Raw genomic sequence first — 16900 nt, forward strand, 5'->3', positions numbered from 1 at the left:
TTACTGAAGGATTCCATTTCAACTTGGAATTTTGTCAGGGAGTATCACCAACTTTCACACAGCTTCTTTGCTCATGCTCCTCCCTCATTGCCATAATTTGCAAGGAAGTGTTGGTCAGCAAAGAGGTGGTGGTGGTTAAAAATAAAAAAGCAGACGTATAAGGAAAGCCCATCATGTCTTAAAGTGGCTTCCCTTCTAGGGAGCACAGACTCTGGCAGTCTTTCTCTCCTTTAATTGTAGTGAATTCTATGCTAAAAAAACTTCAACATGACTTCCTATAATTTAATTTTCTTTGTATAATTTAATGGAGCATATCAAATGGATGGAAATGACAGCAAGATTTACCTTCTTGCAAAACAAATTTTCTAATAGTAAAGTAGCTTTCAATAAAAGTAGATATTTATTTTCTAAATGGTGCAAAGTCTCATTATTTATCACATAAATCTTTTGTCCATATGAGAGAGACAAAATACATTTTTAGAGACATAAAGAGAGAAAAGAGCTTTAATTATCAACACTGTGCAAGTTGTGGTAACTTGAAAGTGTTTCCTTTTCTGTCCTTGATTTCCTCCGTTTGCAAGGCTAGACTCATATTAAGAAATATAAAACAACCAATGGGCACTTTATAACTTTGCATGTGGTAAATTCTGCCCAGAGAGGGGATTACAATTAGTAATCAGTTATTGCTCAATCCCACTCTCATTTCTGTTGTTTTAACTTGTGAAATATTTAATTAATGAGTAGTTATTAACTAGTTTAAAAAATAGTTTGGGTTTTAAAAGCACATTTATACATTTTAGATATATAAAGGGTATATATACATCACATATACATTTACTTTATGTGTGTATATATACATCCATACATGTATACAAATGTATTATAAATACATATTCTAATTGTTAAATGTAGTTGTGTTTAAAGATATAGATTCATTAGCCACTTTCTTGGGTCTGATATAAAAGCATTCACCAACTTGGAGAAGGTCACTATTTCTGCCATATATTACAACTAAGCAAGATTAAGACTCTCAGAGCAGAAATAATTCACCTTAGTTACAATTGACCCACAATTAATCAGTCTCCTATTTCACATGGTGGCATGAACTACTGGATTATTTTATCCATGTATGTTACAGGAAAAACATTTTGATAGCTCCTTCCCTTGTTTCCCCATACCAAGGACTCAATCATTACCTAAATTTAGCTGCTGGTGCTCATTTTTTACATACAAGACAGAAGAATCTGAACATATTTTACCTAGAATATTCTCATATTTAAATAATCAGAATAGATTTTAAAAATAATGCTATGTTTATAACAGAAATACCTTCATAAATAGCAGAAATTTGTTCACCAGTTTTCCTTTGGATCATTCAAAGATAGACTGGGATTTTCTGCAATTACTGATAGATAGATATATTTTGCTTTAACTCATAGTTTGCATCAATACTTTGTTTCATGTGCACAAACCCCTTAAAATCTATGACAAAGTTAAACAGATAAAGGAGATTTATGTGTTCTGGGCAAAAATATTTTGATCTTCCTTGCATTCAGAAAAGAAAACAATATAAAATATATTAATCCATATGTTTTATCCACTCACTCCAAATATGCTTTACATTAGTAATGTCACCAATGATCTTGGTCTTAAAAACTCAAATACCCCAAATTTGAAATAGGAGCACTTTATTTCATAATATGAAGGGAAATTGCTTGATTCTACTATATATCTAAATCCCTTTGTGTTACTAACTACATATATTACTGATTTGTGAATGCACAGAGGAATATATGTTGGTGTAGAATTTTTCCCTCAAAGTAGAAATCACAAAGTACCATTCTTATCATATCAAGGATATCTGCTCTTAGCATAGCATGACATTACTTTGATGTTAACCTTGACCGTGTGGTTGAGGTAGTCTTTGACCACCAAAAACCCATAGCCCAGTCTAATCATGAGGAAAAGCACCCATCAAATCCAAATTATGGGAATATTCTACAAAATTTCTGACAATAACTTCTTAAAATTGTCAATGTTACCAAAATAAGGACTGTTTGAGAAGCTTTTACTGCCTTGAAAAGCTTAAGGAAACATCGTGAGTAAGCGTAATGTAGTATCCTAGATGGAATCCTGAAAAGAAAGGGGCATTAGTGGCCGGGCACTGTGGCTCACTCCTGTAATCCCAGGACTTTGGGAGGCCGAGGAGGGCGGATCACAAGGTCAGGAGATGGAGAACATCTTGGCCAACATTGCCAAACTCCGTCTCTACTAAAAATACAAAAATTAGCTGAGTATGGTGGTATGCCTGTAGTCCCAGCTACTCGGAAGGCTGAGTCAGGAGAGTCGCTTGAACCTGGGAGGCGGAGGTTGCCGTAAGCTGAAATCATGCCACTGCACTCCAGCCTGGGTGACCAGAGTGAAACTCCATCTCAAAAAAGACATAGGTGAAAACTAAGCATATCTGAATAAAACATAGACTTTTGCTAATAATGATGCATCAATATTGGCTCATTAGTTATGACAAATGTACCATATACTGTAAGATGTTAACAATAGAGAAAACTTGGTGTGGGATACTTAAGAACTCTCTGAACTCTCCTCTCAACTATTTTGCTAATCTAAAAGTATTCTACAATAAAAAGTTTGTTTTAGAAAAAAAAAACCAAGAACTAAAACAAACCAATGACAACAACAACAACAAAACGTAGAAAATCTGAAACTTCAAAGAAAAGAGGTGTAAGATCTCATTCTTAGTCAACATTCTTTGTGTTTTGGGTCTGGTATATTATAGAAGGAAAGTCTAAAAATATTCACAATTTATAGCACTGAGGTCTTTTTGAAATGGTTGATCCTATTGGGCACAATGTATATGTATGTCACATAGGCATTATTAGTTTCATAGAAATTACACGTGGAGAACAAATTTAGAGGTGTTCTGAAACAATGATCATGAGTAACTTAATATGATAATCAGAACAAAATGAAATTTCTCTTGACATGCCCCCTCCTTTTTATAGTGCTGTGTGACAGGACTTACTTCTAAGGAGAAAAAAAGGGCAACAGCTGAGGATTCATGTTCTTGGTGACAGCTGACATGCTGTGTGTCCAGATCTTCCAAGTATTCCTCATACTTAACTGTACCATTTGCTTAAGTTTTTTTAGATACCAAAATGCAGGGAATGGCAAAAGGAAAAAAAAATCATTACTAAAGTTGGTCTATTGTAGTCTATCTCTAATCCATTGTGTTTCTTTTGCCACATAGCCAAGCTTTGCCACATTATTAATCTATTTCTTGTATGATAGTATAAGTTTTTCGGTTCTTTTGGCTAAGATAAAATAATTATTTTCTATTTGGAAATGTTGGGCCTGGGAAGTGAGAGCGACCAGTATTTCTCCTTCATTTCACTGACCAGGCAACCACAGGCATTCACTCATTCCACATATATTTCTCACCTATTATATGATAGGCATTAGTATTACTGGTTGAACAAGATGAATTTGGTTCTTGTTCCCTTGGAAAACTGAGATATTTGAAAGAGGATATAAACTGGGAATATGCAAACATGGGAGCTGGGAAAACTGACTTGTAGGCATTGGCAAAGGCCTCCTTAAGGAAGGGATAATTGGGTTGGGAACCACAGGAAGAGAGGAGTTTATAGGTAAAGGGAAGGGGAAGAGAACTCCAAGCAAAAGAAGCAGCAGTGTATAAGGCACCTTATAGTGTTAAGGAGATACTAAACCAAGTTAGAAAAGAATGTAAAAGAGCCCAAACTTACAAAGTAGGTTAAAAGTGGCTTCATCAATAGTCCTTCCTGCTACCCCACAAAAAGATTGATTTCTCTATAGATATATACAATTTAAAAATTCATCTTCTGTGTCTGCAAACTATAGTAGAAATTCCATCTATCCAGAGGACTGGAATAGCAAGTAGGTGACAGCAAACTTTAAAAAATATTGAGAGAGCAAAGTGCATAATGAAATTTATCTGCTTTTATAATACTGTTATGAAGGAGGAGTTAGGAAGTGTTGTTGCCACTTTGTAATGGAAACACTGAAGAGGGACATTGATTAGAAATTCAATGTGTATTTCTTGCTTCCTATCAATCATTTTGCCCAAGTTGAAATTTTTGTGTGCTCCTTGCAGGAATAATTCCTTAAAAATATGGTCCTTATTTTATATTTTCTTAAATATTGGAACAATTAAAAGTGTTTAATAAAGCTTGTTGAATTATAGTTGAATTTGTTGTCATAACATTCATTATACATTCCTGGAGAAAAGGGATTGTTGGGTAATTAAGTACTTAGCACAATAATTGTGAAATTTTGAAGTGTATAGTATGAAATATCTTTTTCATTTTTATGAATTTTTTTGATATAATGAAGTACTATATTAGGTTTAAAAGCTTATGTTAATTCCCTTTGTCATAGAGCAAAATAAGAATTTAAGTGTGTGAATTAACATGTGTGTGTCTGTGTGTGCATACTTGTGTTAATAGTTATTTCTGAGTGGTAGAATTATGAGTTAATTTTATTTGCTAATCTATATTTTTACTTTTCTTCTCTGATTACACTTTGCTTATACAATAAATAAACAATAAAATAAAAAATTAAAAAGTCAACAATAAAGATTAAATATAAGCAAAACCATATGTAAAAGCCAACTTGTTAAACCTGCAATTAAGACTCAGGATTGTTTCCCCTTACATTTACATAAATCAGTTCATGTGTGTGATAACTACTTGAAAACTTTTCAATAGTAAGCACTTGAAGTAAGTGGCTTTCACATTATTTAATGACACCACAGTTCCTCCTCAAGATTTTGGCCCTAAGTTGATACATCCACTATCTCCAATAATTTGCTTACCAAGGTTCTTCGGTCAACTAAGGTTTATTTCCTCTCCTGAGCTGTCTATAAGTCACAATCCACATTTGGTGGATGAAATCTATACAGAAACCACATCATCTTATTGACTTTTTCCCCCTTAACAAATTGAGTAAAAAGTAGAGTTCATGGTTCTGAATCTCCCAAGCCCTAATAAGTAGCATTTATTGGACCACAGTTTTTTCCAATTTCAACCTGCCTCATTAAGAATCAGACTGCATTTGTGATTGATTCAGAGAATAATTATGGAGTTCATAAAGCCCAACCTCAAAGCTAAAGCTAGCCGGGCGAGGTGGCAGGCGCCTGTAGTCCCAGCTACTCGGGAGGCTGAGGCAGGAGAATGGCGTAAACCCGGGAGGCGGAGCTTGCAGTGAGCTGAGATCCGGCCACAGCACTCCAGCCTGGGCGACAGAGCGAGACTCCGTCTCAAAAAAAAGAAAAAAAAAAAAAGCTAAAGCAAATAGTAGGTGGTTGAATTATTTTTCTATTAGAATATTGATTTAGTGAGATCTGGTTTATTTCTAACTAGCTACTAGCTGTGTGACTACTGACAATTATTTTAGCTTCAGAGATGCTTAAATACAAAATTAGAAGAATGGATAGGGTAAAATCCAGTGTCTCATTTTTACTGCAAAGTTCTATGGTTTTTGCTTTTTGAAAAGTGTATTATTAGTGGCCATCTGTTGAGGGTTAACATTTCCATTTCCTTTAATCCCCACAATTCTGAGGTAGGTATTATCATTTTCACTTTATGGATAAAAAGACTCAGAGGTAAAGTTACATGCTAGTTGCCCACAGTAAAAGTGTTAAAAACAAGCCAGCCATGGTGTGCACACCTGTAGTCCCTCCTTGAAGGGAGGCTGAGGCAAGAGGATCGCTTGAGCTCCGTAGTTGGAGGCTGCAGTGAGTCATGATTATGCCACTGCACTCTAGCCTGGGCAACAGAATAAAAACACCCATAAAACAAAAAACAAAGTGTCAAAAACAGAAGTACAACCCAGTTTTAATGAAATCTAAACCCTACCACTTCGTAATGACTAAGGGAAGGATAACGACATGTGAAAAACAACGAGGATCACACCTCAGCTATTCAGTTGTAGTAGAATTACATTTTGCCTTGTTAAAAAAAAAAATGATACGGCCGGGCACAGTGGCTCATGCCTGTAATCCCAGCACTTTAGGAGGCCAAGGTGGGCGGATCACGAGGTCAGGAGTTTGAGACCAGCCTGGCCAACATGGTGAAACCCCGTCTCTACTAAAATATGAAAAATTAGTTGGGCGTGGTGGTGGGTGACTTTGGAGGTTGAGGCAGGGAAATCATTTGAACCCAGGAAGCAGAAGTTGCAGTGAGCCAAGACTGCGCCATTGCACTCCATCTTGGGTGACAGGGCGAGACTCTGTCTCAAAAAAAAAAAAAAAAAAAAAAGATCCAATTGAAGGTTATGTTTTGGAAGAAGAGGGCCTCAAAGAAGCAAAAGAATTACTGGAATGTTAGCAATGCCAATGGCAGGGAGATCTTGGGTGTACACAAATTGGAAGAATGCACAATAACTAAGTAATCATAAGCCTAGCACTTATCTGAGAAAAGTTTATGTATGTCATTATTCATTAATGGTATCATCACATTTGGAACTTACAAGATGAACTCCTAACAATGGCCAACAAGGCTGGATTTGCTCTAGTCCCCACCTGTCTCCCTGAACTTCTCTGAGTTCTTGCCTGCTTGTTGGTTATATTCTGGCCATTCTGACTTTCTCTCCTCAGTGCCTGACATTGCTGTACCATTTTCTCAGAACACTTTTTCTATATACTCTTTCACGGCTACTACCCAAGATCGTTTCGATTTTAATCCAAATGTTACTTTCTCTGAAAGACCTAATGGAATCATGCTACTCCTACTCCAGTTATTACTTGGCCCAGCATCTGTTTTTATTATTCTCATGGACTTTATAATTTTTAAATTTTTATTTGTTTTCTAATATATTTAGGAAGCGAACTTTATCAGATCAGGGACTCATCTTTCTGGTTCTCCAATGAATCTCCAGCTCCCAACTCATAGTAAGCTCAAAACATTTTTTAAAGGAATGGATAAATAAATGAATGAAAGAATGTTATGGGTTTTGGTGTTGCCAGATATACTTAAATGATTCAAGACAGTTTGGAGCCCCAAAATCTGAGCCAGAGAAATAATTTTGAATATTTGAATAATTAGAAGAGAAGAATGAAGATGAACAAAATTGACTATTAGAACCCATTCAGAGAAGTTAATGGCTTTGGAGGTATTTAGTTGAAGGAAGAAAATGGTGGCTTAAAAGCAATTTTAATTGATAAAATGTTGCTATTAAGAGAGTAGTCATCAGCTGTTCTTTATGTGTGACTATCAGGGATGAGTGAAATAATTTTCAGTTAAAAATAAATAACTTTCTAACTGGGGACTATGAGGTACTCCAAAAATGTTCTAAAATGTAAACTGTTTCCTTTTAAGAATAGATGGGTGTTTAAGTGCAAGCTTGATAAAAGACTGGGACTGAATAATAAAGATGATTTTTTTTTTTAATGTTTACACTCCTTTCATCGCTAAGTTTTAAACTAGTATTGTTTCTTTAACACTTAATAAATCCAATCCTTGTGTAAGTGAAGACTGGTATTTTTCTTCTTTTGCTCTCAGAGTTACCTTGTTAGAAGTCATGATGTGTCCAGGGCCAGCCTGGAACCAGTGCTCAGGAATCTTGTTTTATGAAGCAGATAGTAAGTCATGTAGAAATTGAGTCAGCGTGATTCTTTACATGTTTAACATGCTGCTTCCCCTGGAGGTGGGGGTGTAGGATTTCTCAAGGAAGGACATTTATAGTGATTAAAATTGCTCAGAGATTGCTTCACTGGGTAATTCTGATGCTGTACTATGTGATTCTGGCAAGAGGCGGGGAGTATGAAAGGGACAGAAAATCCCAGACCATGGCAAGGAAGGGCACACGATGCAGGGACTACCTCAAGAAAAGGGGCTGTGGCAGTAAGAGAACAGTAACCAAATGGTCAGACTAGTGATCAGAAATCCTTCTTGGTTGCCTCCTGAGAAGGAGTTGAGAGTATAAATGTACAAGGGTAATGACTGCTCATTAACTCATCATCATCCTATAATATTTAGCATAATTCCAAGAACAAACTGGCAAAAGACATTTTGGCCACTGATATTTTTCTGGGAAATAAAGTGAAAAGCACCATCCAGGACAAAAAGGCCAAGAATAAATACTAAACATGTGCATATCTTAAAAGTCAACAATTTCGCTCATAGTCATTATGTCCCACACAGATGTGTATGTATATGCATAAAGATGTAAGGCCGGGCGCGGTGGCTCAAGCCTGTAATCCCAGCACTTTGGGAGGCCGAGATGGGCGGATCACGAGGTCAGGAGATCGAGACCATCCTGGTTAATATGGTGAAACCCCATCTCTACTAAAAAGTACAAAAAAAAAAAAACTAGCCAGGCAAGGTGGCGGGCGCCTGTGGTCCCAGCTACTTGGGAGGCTGAGGCAGGAGAATGGCGTGAACCCGGGAGGCGGAGCTTGTAGTGAGCTGAGATCTGGCCACTGCACTCCAGCCTGGGCAACAGAGCGAAACTCCGTCTCAAAAAAAAAAAAAAAAAAAAAAAAAAAAAAAAAAAAAAGATGTACATAGGCTGGGCATGATGGCTCACGCCTGTAATCCCAGCATTTTGGGATGCCAAGGTCGGTGGATCACCTGAGGTCAGGAATTTGAGGTCGACCTGACCAACATGGCAAAACCCTGTCTCTATTAAAAAAACAAAAATTTAGCCAGGCGTGGTGGGGGGCACCTGTAATCCCAGTTATTTGGGAGGCTGAGGCAGGAGAATTGCTTGAACCTGGGAGGCAGAGGTTGCAGTGAGCTGAGATCACACCATTGCACTCCAACCTGGGTGACAAGAGCAAGACTCTATCTCAAAAAAAAAAAATGTACGTAAACATCTTTAGCAATAATATTCATAATTGCACAAAACTGGAAACAACCCAAATGCCCATTAGCAGTAAAATGGATAGAATATCATATATCCTTGTAATGGAACACTACCCAGCAATAAGAATGAACAAACTACAGGTACATGTAGTAAGATGAATCAGTCTCACATAGTGTTATGGCTCCATTTATATAAAGTTCAAGACTATGAGAAACTACCTGATGGTATTCAAAGACAGGATAGTAGTGGAGAGGAGTGTTGGGTAGTGGAGAGGAGGATCGGGTATTGAAGGAGCTGTTGGTTACACAAATTTGTTCACTTTGTGATAAGTCATCAAGTTGTACACTTAAGATTTCTGCATTTTTCCAAATGTATGTTATGCTTTAATACAAAGTTTGATAGGGAGAAGAAATAATACTGCCTTCCAAGGTAAAATGAATGACATTGGGTGGGATAAAAAACAGAGGGACCCTGTGTCAAGCCTGTCTTAGGGTCTTCAGACAGCATGAGTCTGGCTGTCTCCATTTTGAAGATGGGCAACAACTGCAGGGACAAGAATAGCCCATGGCTGACAGTGCATTTGCTTCTACTCGTCCTGGTCAAGGTTTTCTAATTCGGGCCCAAGAGAGTATTCATGTCTCCAGGAGGCCACCCTATGGCACGTTAGGCATTCTTGAGGGACTGGCAGCCCCCGTCCTTGTGTTTGGAGCAGTTCTGCTAGAGGAGGAAACAGCACAAAGGGCACCCTTATGCTGCTGTAAACCAGGGCCAGGATTTTTAAAATGTGAGACACCTGTTTCCCTGTAATTAATTTCCACTTCAGGTCTCTAGCTTTTTAATTTGCTGGATGCATTCTTTTATATGAAATGTGATGGGCATTTCTGACATGGAAGAAACTGGGACCAGTAAAGCCGGGAAGAAAGCAAAATGGGGTAGCAGGGGCCTTTTCTCAGCTTCTAATGAAATATTTGTAGTCAAGATCAAGCACACATATTGATTCTCATCAAGTGTGAAAACATCGGCAGCCCTGGAGGTGAGCCCCACGGGACCATTTGTGTCGCACTCTTTCAAATGAACAGATTAAATCTCTCGTAAGATGCTGCTTTTGACACACTGGTACTGCATATATTAAAATCCTCCCTGGTGCCCTTTTGGCAGTTAGGATTCAGGTAGTTTCAGTGCATCACAGCCTGTGTACCAACTGGAAAGGAGATTTTTTTTTCTTCCCTGGAACGTGTAAAGGAAGAATTATATTGCTGTTTGTTGAAAGAGACTATATATCTCACAAGTCCCATTTCAATAATCTTCTAGAAGCAAGAATGAATTTGGGATTGGAAAGGGCATTACAACATGGCCAAATAAATAGCAAGGGGTCTCTCAACACCTGGCTAGCCTGCAACGTTACAATATGACTTCTAGGCCTTACATTTCACAGTCTCTTTCTTCAACAAAGTCTGAAAGGTCTTACACAAAGACAGAATTTTAAGTCTGAACACTCAAGAAATGTGGTCTTCAAACTCTAAAGCTGTCACATAATTCCTTGAGATGCACCAGAAACTTTCTGACTAAACCTTTTTATGTCTCCAATAATGGTTAAATCCAATATACCTTAGGGTTTCCGTCAGATTTAGTCTTCATATTCTTTAGCTTTTGCTAAATAATTGTAGCAAAATTTCTTATTTTGCATTTCTCTGGCTTCATGACTGGGCTCTCTTATCGTAGGTATATAAGACCATGTACAGGGCTGTGCATTAATATTGCAAGTCTGGAAATTCCAGATATCTTGGCAAAGGGAGAAACACCTAGTTGGAGCATGGAGGATGAGGAACCAACAGGTTCTGAGTCCTCATGTCTTATGCTTAGTCTGATTCCATTTCTTCCCTCAAATTGTAAATACTTCTTTAGGTGTAAAGGAGGGGGCCTATCTAAAGCAGACCAGTGTGTGAGTAGAGTTATTTTTATAGTATGTCCCCTCCCAGTGATTTATGTTTCCTAGAATATTCATGAGAAATGGATGAGCTCCCACAACATCTCGTGTCACTCTCCCCCTCACATATTGGAATACAGTCATTCTGGCCTTCTTCAGTTCATTCTTTGGTATGATATGATGTTCTTTCTTCCTGAATTGTTCTTCTAATCTTTCTTTCAATGAATGCTTTTATTCCCTGTCTTTCAGGTCTTACCTTAGAAGTGACTCCTCTCTTCAGAGGGGTCTCACTTTTCACACTCCTCTCATCCCATATTGCAATACTTCATTTGGTGGACTCATAGCTTATAATAATTGAATCATTTATTGATTATTGTCCGTCTCACTTAGACCATAAATTCCATGAGACAGTGCTCATGGTTATATTGTTTACTGAATTGATTCTAACCTAAGTGTCTATCAACAGACAAATGGATGTTTGGATAGTGCTATTGTGCTATTGCCATTGTGACTAGGACTGAGACAAACATGCAAGTACAGATATTCATGTACTGATTTCTTTTTCCTTTGGATAAATACTCAGAAGTAGAATTGCTGGATTGTATGGTAGTTCTATTTTTAGTTTTTAACGAAATCATCATACTATTTTTCATAGTGGTTGTACTAATTTACCTTCCCATCGACAGTGTGTAAGAGTTTCCTTTTGTCTGCATTCTCACCAGCATCTGGTATTTTTCATCTTTTTAATGACAGCCATTCTAACTGGAGTAAGATGATATCTCATTGTGGTTTCCATTTGCATTTCTCTGATGCATAGTGATGTTGGGTATTTTTTCATATACCATTTGTATATGGCCATTTGTATGCCTTATTTTCAGAAATATCTGTTTGTGTCCTTTGCCCACTTTAATATGATTATTTGTGGGGGTTTTTTGGTTGTTGAGTTGTTTGAGTTCCTTATCTATTCTGGATATTAATGCCTTGATGGATGAATAGCTTACAAATATTTTCTCCCATTTAACAGGTTGTCTCTTCGCTCTCTTGGTTGTTTCTTTTGATATGCAGAAGCTTTTTAATTTAATATGCTACCATTTGTCTATTTTAATTTTTGTTGCCTGTGATTTTGAGATCTTAGCTGTAAAATCTTTGCCCAGACCAATGTACTGAAGAGTTTTCCCTCTGTTTTCTTCTAGTAGTTTTATAGTTATAAATGTTATGTTTAAGTCTATAATCTACCTTGAATTATTATTTGATGTAGTGAAGATAGGGGCTTAGATAGAAGATATCTATATTCTTCTGCATGTAGATATCTAAATTTCCCATCACCATTAATTGAAGATACTGTCATTTCCCTAATGTGTGTTCTTGGCACCTTTGTCAAAAATCAGTTGGCTGTAAATACATGGATTTATTTCTGGATTCTCTCTATTTTTTTTTTTTCTCCTGAGACACAGTCTTGCTCTGTTGCCCAGGCTGGAGAGCAGAGGCAAATCTCGGCTCACTGCAACCTTTACCTCCTTAAACTCCTAGGTTTAAGTGATTCTCCTGCCTTATCCCCCGAGTAGCTGGGATTACAGGTACCTACTACCATGCCTGGCTAATTTTTGTATTTTTAGTAGAGATGGGTTTTTGCCATGTTGGCCAGACTGAGCTCAAACTCTTGGCCTTAAGTGATCTGCCTGCCTCGAGCTCCCAAAATGCTGGGATTACAGGCATTAGCCACTGCACCTGGCCTGGATTCTCCATTCTATTCCATTAGTCTATGTAACTGTTGTTTTTTTTTTTGTTTTTTTTTTTTTTACTAATACTATGCTGTTTTAGTTATAGCCTTGTAATATATGCTGAAATCAGGTAATGTGATGCCTCTAGCTTTGTTCCTTTTGCTCATGTTGCTTTGGCTTTTTGGGCTCTTATTTGGTTCCATGAAAATTTTAGGATTGTTTTTTCTAATTCTGTGAAAAATGACATCGGTATTTTGATAGGGATTCCACTGAAACTGTTGATTGCTTTGGGCAGCATGGCCATTTTAACAATATTAATTCTTCTGATCCATGAGCATGAAAAGTATTTCCATTTTTTGTGTCTTCAATTTCTTTCACCAGTACTTTTTAGTTTTCCTTGTACAGGTCTTTTATCTCAGTTAAATTTATTCCTAGGTATTTCATTATCTTCTTGTAGCTATTATAAGTGGTATTGCATTCTTAATTTCTTTCTCAGCTACTTCATTATTGTGTATACAAATGCTACTGATTTTTGTAATTGATTTTTGTATCCTGAAACTTTATTGAATTTATCATGTCTAAAACATTTTTGGTGAAGTCTTTAAGTTTTCCTAGACAAAAAATTATATTATTGGCAAAGAGAGACAATTTGGCTTCCTCTTTTCCAATTTGGCTGCCTTTTATTTCTTTCTCTTGCCCGATTGTTCTGGCTAGGATTTCTAGCACTATGTTGAATAGGAGTGGTGAAAGTGGGCATTCTTGTTTTATTCTAGTTCTTAGAGGGAAGGATTTCAGCTTTTCTTCATTCAGTATGATCTTAGCTATGGGTTTGTCATATGTGCCTTCCATTATGTTGAGGTACATCCCTTCTATGCCTACTTTGTTGAGGTTTTTATCATGAAGGGATGTTGAAATTTATCAAATACTCTCTCTGTATTCATTGAAATAATTGTATGGTTTTTATTCTTCATTCTGTTGATGTGAGGCGTCACATTCATTGACTTGCATATGTTGAACTATCCATGAATCACTGGGATAAATACCAGGGATCGTGGTGTATTATTTTTTGATGTGCTATTGGATTTACCTTGCTAGTATTTTGTTGAGGATTTTTGCATTTCACATCTATGTTCATCAGGGCTATTAGTCTACAGGTTTTTTAGTGGTTGTTTTGCATTCTTATCTGATTTTAGTCTGAGGGTAATTCTGGCCTTGTAGAATGAATTAGAAAGAATTATTTCCTCTCCAATGTCTGAAATAGTTTGAGGAGAATTGGTGTTAGTTTTTCGTTTAATTTGGTAAAATTCAGCAGTGAAGCCATCTGGTCCTGGACTTTTCTTTGTTAGAGGAATTTTTATTACTGCTTTGATCTCATTACTTATTATTGGTCTGTTTGGGTTTTCTAATTTTTTTTATTCAGTCTTGGTAGGTTGTATGTGCCTAGGAATTTATCCATTTCTTTTAGGTTTTCCAGTTTGTTTATGTATAGTCGTTCAAATAGTCTGATCTATTGTATTTCTGTGGTACCAGGTGCAATATGTTTTTTATTTCTGTTTTGTTTGTCTTTTCACTTTTTTCTTGGTTAATATAGAAAGTAGTTAATTTTTTGTTTGAAAAAAACAACTTTTTGTTCCGTTAATTCTTCGTTTTATTTTTCTGTACTTTATTTATTTCTTCTCTTTATTTTTTTTCTTCTAATTTTGGTTTGGGTTGGTCTTGTTTTTCTAGTTACCTGAGGTGCATCATTAGATTGTTTATTTTAAATTTTCTATTTTTTGATGTAGGTATTTATGGCTATAAGCTTTCCTCATAGCACTGCTTTTGCTGTATCTCATAGGTTTTGGCATTTTGTATTTTGATTTCATTCATTTTAATTTTTATTTCCTCCATTTATTTTTTGACCCAATAATGGTCATTCAGGAACATATTGTTATTGTTTGATTTCCATGTATTTGCACAGTTTCCAAAGTTTCTCTTATCATTTTAAAAAATTTTAGATTCATGCGGTAAATGTGCAGGTTTATTACATGGCATAATGATGAGGTTTGGGCTTCTACTGATCCTGTTACCCAAATAGTAAATATAGTACCCAACAGAGAGTTTTTCAGCCTTCCATCCCCCCAACTTCCATTTGGAGTCCTCATTGTATTCTTTCTATCTTTATATCTGTGTGTATCCAACGTTTAGTTCCCACTTAAAAGTGAGAATGTGGTATTTGTTTTTTGTTTCTGCATTAATTTGCTAAGGATAATGGCCTCCAGCTGCCTTCATGTTGCTGCAAAGGAAATTTCATTCTTTTTTATAACTATGTAGTATTTCATGGTATATATGTACCACATTTTCTTTATCCAATCCACCATTGATGGGCCCCTATGTTGATTTCATGTCTTTGTTATTGTGAATATTACTGTGATAAATATGAGTGCAGGTGGTTTTTTTTTTGTTTTGTTTTTGTTTTTGTTTTTTTGTTTTAGCAGAATGATTTAAAATCTCCAAACTCCTTTCCACAGGGGCTATTGGTGATAGAAGTGCTACTGATTTTTATACATTGATTTTGTATCCTGAAACTTTACTGAAGTTGTTTATTAGGCCTAGGAGTCTTTTGGCAGGATCTTTTGGTTTTTTGTAGATATAGGATTATATCATCAGTGAAGAGAGGTAATCTGAGTTCTTCTCTTTCTATCTGGGTGCCATTGATTTCTTTATCTTGCCTGATTGCTCTGGCTAGGACTTCCAGTACTATGTTGAATAGGAGAGGTGAGAGTAGACATCCTTGTCTTGTTTCAGTTCTTAGGGGGTATGCCTCCAACTTTGTCCATTCAGTACGATATGGGCTGGGGGTCTGTCATAGATGGCTCTTATTATTTTGAGGCACGTTCCTATAATGCCTAGTTTTTTGAGAGTTTTTATCATGAAGAGATGTTAGATCTTATCAAAAGTTGTTTCTGCATTTATTGAGATGGTTTTTAATTTCTGTTTATGTGGTGAATCACATTAAAATTTTTTTATAATTTCAACTTTTTTAGTTTCGGGGGTACATGTGCAAGTTGCTACATGGGTATATTGCATGATGATGAGGTTTGGGTTACAAATGATCCCATCACCCAGATAGTGAGCACAGTACCCAATAGTTAGTTTTTCAACCCTTGCCCTCTTCCTCACTCCCCACAGTAGTCCCTAGTGTCTATTGTTCCCATATCTATGTCCAGAGTACCCAGTGTTTGGCTCTCACTTATAAATGAGAATATGCAGTATTGGTTTTCTTGTCCTGCATTAATTTGCTTAGGATAATGGCTTTCATGTTGCTGCAAAGGACATGATTTTGTTCTTTTTTATGACTACCTAGTATTCTACGGTGTATATGTATCACATTTTCATTATACAATTGACCATTTATGGGAAACTAGGTTGATTCCATGTCTTTGCTACGGTGAGTAGGAATCATATTTATTGATTTGCATATGTTGAACCATTCTTGCATCTCCAAAATAAAGCTCACTTGATCACAGTGAATTAAATTTTTAATGTACAGCTGAATGCAGTTTACTAGTATTTTGTTTAGAATTTTTGAATCTATGTTCTTCAGGAGTATAGGCCTATGGTTTTCTTTTGTGTTGTGTCTTTGCCAGATTTTTTATCAGGATAATACTGGTTTCATAGAATGAGTATGAGAAGAATCCCTCCTCAAGTTTTGGGAATAGTTTCAGTAGGACTGGTACCATTTCCTCTTTGCCTGTCCTGTAGAATTTAGTGGTGAATCCATCTGATCAGGGGCTTTTCTTGATTGGTAGGTTTTTGAAATTACTGGTTCACCTTTGGAACAAATTATTGGTCTGTTCATGGTTTCCATTTCTTACTAATTAAATCTTGGGAGACTATGTGTTTCCTGGGATTGATGTACTTCCTCTAGATTTTCTAATTTGTGTATGTGTGTGTGTGTGTGTGTGTGTGTGTGTGTGTGTGTATACACACATATATATATATATGGGTTCATAATAGTCTCTGAAGATCTCTTGTATTTCTGTGGCATTGGTTGTAATATCACCTTTGTCATTCCTGATTGTGCTTATTTAGATATTTTTTCTCTCTGTTTTTCTTTATTAATCTAGCTAGAGGTCCATCAATTTGTTTATGTTTTCACCAACTTTTCATTTCATTGACCCTTTGTGGTTTTTTTTTTTTGTTTTTTTGTTTTTTTTTTTTTGGTCTCCATTTAATTAAGTTCTGCAATGATTGTAATTATTTATTTTCTTCTGCTAGCTTTGAGTTTTGATTGTCTTTGATTTTCTAGTTCCTCTGGGTGTGATATTAGATTTTTAACTTGAGATTTTTCTATATTATTCATGTAGGTGGTTAGTGCTATAAATATTCCTCTTAACAGTGCTTTTGCTGC

This window comes from Theropithecus gelada, chromosome 12 (assembly GCF_003255815.1).
Source record: "Theropithecus gelada isolate Dixy chromosome 12, Tgel_1.0, whole genome shotgun sequence".
Lineage (NCBI taxonomy): Eukaryota > Metazoa > Chordata > Mammalia > Primates > Cercopithecidae > Theropithecus > Theropithecus gelada.